A 5846-nucleotide genomic window follows, 5' to 3' on the forward strand; every position below is an offset into this window, starting at 1 on the left:
CGCTCCCAGATTGCCCTCGGCGGCCATCTTTGGTGAGGGCAAGGGCGGCAGCAGCCCGCCCATCTGCGGCGCGAAGGTGGCCGCTCCCTCTCTCCCTCCCGCCGGGCGGGGCGGGGCGGGGCGGGGCAGGCTGACTGACGGGGCGTAGGGGACGCACTGGGAGGAGGCCGGGCTGCGGGTGTCGCTGTTCGGCGTGTTTCGACCGTTTTGGGAAAAGTTCCTCATATTTAGGACAAATCTCATCAAGCGAATCACGCTTTCCCTTCCCCGGGCCTCCTGCCGCTTCCGTGGCAGCCGCGATGAGGTGGCAGCTGTGAGTGCGCTGCCAGCCTTGCTTCTGGCTGCAGGTGAACTGCGGCAGCCGTGTCCAAACTGGGGAAGATCCGCAGTGCAGGCGTTGGGTTTCTCTGTAACCGCTAAAATGCCCAGACACTTGAGCAGCATTATAACAATAAATCCCAGTATCTGCAGTACAGGGCGTTTTTATTCTCTCCTCTCCTATGGGGACAGGCTGAGAGAGTTGGGGCTGTTCAGCCTGGAGAAGAGAAGGCTCCGGGGAGACCTTATAGCACCCTTCCACTACCTAAAGGGGACCTACAGGAAGGACAGGGAGAAACTCATCAGCAGGGCCTGTTGTGAAAGATCAAGGGGTAATGGTTTTAAACTAAAAGAGGGTAGGTTTAGATTAGACATAAGGAAGAAATTTTTTACAATGCAGGTTGTGGAACACTGGAACAGGTTGCCCAGAGAGGTGGTAGATGCTCCATCCCTGGAAACACTCAAGGTCAGGTTGGATGGGGCTCTGAGCAACCTGATCTGGTTGGAGATGTCCCTGCTCCTTGCAGGGAAGCTGGACTAGATGACCTTTAAAGGTCCTTTTCAACACAAGCCGTTCTATGATTCTATGATTCTGGGTATGTGCATAGCACTCGATTCCTGGAGTGAGGCCTTAAAATGCACCAATTTAAATAAATAAGCAGCATAGCATATGTAATAGAGCTTTTCCTCTCAGATTCAGTGGTTTTCAGCCTCAGTCAAAGCTAACAACAAAGTAGAGACCTTTAAGTTTTACAGGCTCTTACACAGGAGCCTACATCTCCTCCTCTGTGTCCTTGCCAGGGCTGAGTGCTGAGTAATTTTGACGATCCTGTCAGTCATCCCCTGAAACCCTTGGCTTTGCTAGATGCCCATGCCATCATACCGATGTGTAAATAATTGTCTGGAAAATTTAGAGTACTGGAGAATGGAAAAATGTAAAAGATTCCTGGCAGCATATTCAGCAATATAATTTTGCATGAGGTAGATACACTGATTTTGCAAATATCAATAGAATGACTGTGGCTGTGTGCCAGTTATACAGTATTACCTCAATGCGAACATGTGAAGCAAACCAAGATTTCTATTCTGGTTCTGAAATTTAACCTAAGAGTGTCTTCTGTGAGTCAAACTTACCTGGAAGTTGCTCTTCTAGCCAAAATTACAGAATGAAAGCCAGTTGCTTTATATTGACAAAACACACATCAAACATATTTTGCAATATTTTATGAGAAGTGGAGATTTGGTTTGTAGTACTTGAAGACTGTAGCTTTATATTTCACACATGCTGTACTCTTCTTGGCCCTTCTGCACATACCACCAAAGAGAGACCCCAGTGCACTAGCACCCAGCCCATGAGGAAGGAAATCTCGGGGGGTGTGGGCCAGGACTGATGTGCTGTGCAGAGTCATGAGTATGATCACTTCCATCTGTAGGTTGAGCCCCAAGCTCTCACTAGACTCCACTCATCATGACACACGGAGGACCAAGGACTTCTGGGGCTGCAGCAATCAACAAAGCTTTTCCTAGGCTTCCTCTTTTTTTACCTCTCTTTTATTTCTTTTCTCTAAGGCAAATTGTATCTTAAATCTACCTGCACTCTCAATGTTAAATAATGCCAACAAACTGCAATAGCAAGGAATGTGGATTTCTCTGCCCTGCTGCCTCCTTCTCTGATCTTGCAGACCCTCACTGGTAAGTGAATCTTCTTCGCTTAGCGGCATGCTGCATTAAGAGTAGCTGGATTGCAAGGCTGCAGCCCCAGAGTCAAAAGATGACACCCATAAATACAGATTTAGGGGTGTATGAGGAGCATTGACCTTCATCACAGCAGAAAAGAACATCATTCCTTGTACCCAGGAGGCTGACTTTGTATGTAGCTGTACATAAACATGCATGGTTTGCCTCTGGCCAGCCTACCAGGCAGTGCTGGTTGTTGCCTGTGCTCTTTTCTGCCGGGCTCTGTGTTATACTTGTGATGCAGTCCTGATGTAAAGTATTTGAAGTATTTTCTGTCTTAATTTCTTTTGATTTCTGAAAAGGACTGTTGTACCTATTCAACTACATTTGCCCTGGTTGCTTTCAATGCTGGGTGCAGCTGTGCTCTGTGCCAGGCTAAGGAGGTAAGGGACAGCACTGCTCAGCACCCTGCTTCCCAGCCTTCCCTTGTCATCTGGCTCCACAGCACGAGTGAGGAGAACGGGAAAGGTTTGCACTTCCTTCCTTAAATCCCACTCTGACATTTCACATAATCAAGCTAAAAAGACATGCTGCAGCCTGTCTCCTGTAGAGCAGCAGATGGCTCTCTTTCCTCTGAAGTCCGGTTGGGAAAAGAAACCTTGCATGGTGCCTGGGTCTTGAGAGGAACTCCAGCCTTGTTCCCTCCAGTTCCACGGCTCCTTAGGGCAGGCTCCCGTACTCATTCAGCCGTGCAGACAGGGTACGGCTGTGATGATGTAGCAAGGCATCTGTGTTTTATTTCATGTTTTGAACTGTTTTGCACTACCAATACTAAGTAGCAACCCTCAACCCTAAATACTGAGGGTTGCTTAGAAGATTAAGAAGGTGGCCTGGGAAAATATATTGATGGTGCTAACCTAAGCCACACCATTCCCTCACAGAGCAAGAAAATGTCTCTTCTATTAGGTTACAAAGTTTTATAAGCTATAATTTAAAAGTTTTTTATTTCTGGTTTCCCACATGATTTATCAGTCTTTTCAAATTAGTATTACAAGATACCAGTATTTATTTATGCCCTTTTAAAGAATCTGACTCTTGATGTCTTGTTTTTCAAGATAAACAGAAGAAAGGAGCAGAGAAATACAGCTCATGCTTACAATATAAAAATCATCTTGTTATTCTTAAATAACTTAAAGAAACACAAGCAGAGTCCAATGAGTGAAGAATGAAATATCTACTTTAAAATTTCTCTGAGTCTCCTTATATGCAGTGCAGTATATAGCACTTCTATGTTGTAAATATCTAACTAGGATATTTATATTTTAGATCAATAATTTACAAAACAGAAGAATATAAAGGTAAGGTATCCCTTCACTGGGACAAGAAAAGTACATATGTATATGCATCCAAGCAAAACATTTCTCAGGTTTCCCACAAGATAGCAAGTTACAGTCAGTCAAAAAAGAGAAGAATTAAGATGCCTTGAACTGTGCAGTCCTTCTGCTGTAAAGCTGAATACAAAATCATTACTAAATCATGCATAAGATGATGCTGACCAAATCAGAAATGGTTTATGTGACTCTGGCAGTACAATGTGTTTTCATCTGTCTGGAAATATTCTGTCTGCTGCAAATGCCTCAGGGCTCCCTGTCACCATCGGCATTTTTGCCTGAGGGTTTATGTTAGGAGGTGAGATATTCATCATGCCCGCTCTTATAATTTCTTAGCAGAGGCACTCTATGCACTTCAATTTTTGGCATTGGCCATGACAGAAGAAAGCTTGGGACTTTAATCTGTCAGCAGCATTACTTGCATATGGAAGAAAGGCAGCATGTATTGCATATTCTACGAAGTACTCTTCTGGGTTGTGTGGGAATGCTCCACTAGATTCAGAGAAGTGACTTCAGCTTTCTATTACTTACATTTTAGTGTCTTGATAGCCCATGGAAGTATAGCTTGGAAACAGAGGCAATCTTGATGTCTAAACTCTCTTACTTAAAGATATTCTTCCTGCAGAAAATGGGATTAGCTATAACGCTGGACATTTCCTATTAAACAGCTGGCCTGTGTTCAGGACACTCATCTGTATGAGGAAACACAGATTCATATTTCTCCTCTGTCACTGGCATTTAGTTTTACCTCTGCAGTTCGTGCTGAACCAAGTGGGCTTTTCAGAATCTTCTTTCTTTTTAACTGTAGTTGTTTCCTCGTGTATAGAAGCCATGAATGTCCTTAGGGAAAAGAAGAGATTTTCTGTCGGCAGCTGTCCCTCAGTCCTATGGATGACTTTTGTATTTGCTGGGTTAATGGCTTTAAATGCTTAGCTGTGGATATATGGACTACTAAAGGATGTGGGAGAGCTTAATAGGAGCAGTTCTTTTGTCAATGGGCTTATAAAAACATATGAATAGCTATAGTGTGTCAGACCAATGGTCCATTTCCCTCAGTATGCTGTCTCTCACAGCAGTCAATAGTAAATGCTGAGGGAAGGACTTGTACAGACCAAACATAGGGTGATACATCCTCTGAATAGTCTCTGCATGTTTGAATACACTGACTGGTGACTCAGGCCCTTCCTGAGCTGGATGTGGTACCTCTGTATTCAGCAGTCCCTGACAGAATTGTCTGTCATGAATTTGTGCCATCTGTTTTTGAACTCATGTAAAATTCAGTATCTATGTGCCCTGTGGCAAGGAGTTCCACGGCTGAATTATGTGCTCTGGACAGGGGTATGCCTTTACAGTCTTACACTAAGCACGCTGTGAGAAGAAATGCTATCTTCTGAATACCGGATGAAGACTTAACGTCTCCCTTTGCACATGCCTAGCCATAGAAATATTGGCTTTTAAGGCATTTTACTCCTGGAGAGTCAGGTGCTTAAATATTAGGGATTTACAGGTTTGATGGTTTATTTTATGAATTCCAATGGTGTTCATAAATGTTGGACTTATGCTTTCAGCTGTGTGGCTCCGTCTTGTGAAACCATGACTTTGTAGCTGCCTGGTGCCAGGCTAGAATGATTCTTTCAAGAGTTTCCACCCCATGATGTGTTGCTTTATAATATTGCAATAATGATGCTGTTCATGTCTGTGGCAAAACAGATGTGAGTTATCCTGTCATGAAAAATGGAATTATGAGGATAAAAGATGCTGGTATCTCACAGGTTATCTCACAGGTTATCTCAATAGAATTTTGTCCTGTTCCTGCTGGCAAATTGATTGGCAGCTGGATTTGCCTGGAAATGCCCAAGAACATGCTGCAGCTGTCACTTAAGTGTTTTCTAACTCTTTCTTTGAATGCAGACTCTGTCGTGAAAGTTAATAATAAAACTTTCTGAGGATCTTTCCAGTAGCAAAGAAGCTTTACTCTTAGAAGTGCTGATACGTACAAACTTCCATTATGTTTAATGGTGAGAGAACCTGAAAAATGTTTCCCTTGTCAACAACTAAGTAAATAATTTTTGCAAAGATCTCAGAAAGCTGGATGGAACCTGTCACTCAGGACAGGATGATGTGCTTTTTTTATGCTCAAGGAATACAAGATGCCAGTTAATGTAAGAACCTGTGAATTAGGTACTTAATAACTGATACTCTCTTGCATAACAGCGAATCCAGGAGACTTGAAAATGGGTGTGATAGCGTGAGATCTCTTAGACTCGTTGTGGAAATAGAGAATGACTTGACTAGTTTTTACCAGCAGGTGTCTAAGGAAGACATAAGTCTGAAGATTCTCAGATGTTTGGTATCTAGGTGTGCCCAGCAAAAAGAAACAAAGCTTGTTGCAACAATAAAGACACATCTCCTTTGATATTGATTTGAAAACTTGTTGTATTTTGAAAAAAATAAATGTAA

The sequence above is a fragment of the Chlamydotis macqueenii genome, chromosome 3 (genome assembly GCF_036417535.1).
Source record: "Chlamydotis macqueenii isolate bChlMac1 chromosome 3, bChlMac1.mat, whole genome shotgun sequence".
Classification (NCBI taxonomy): Eukaryota; Metazoa; Chordata; class Aves; order Otidiformes; family Otididae; genus Chlamydotis; species Chlamydotis macqueenii.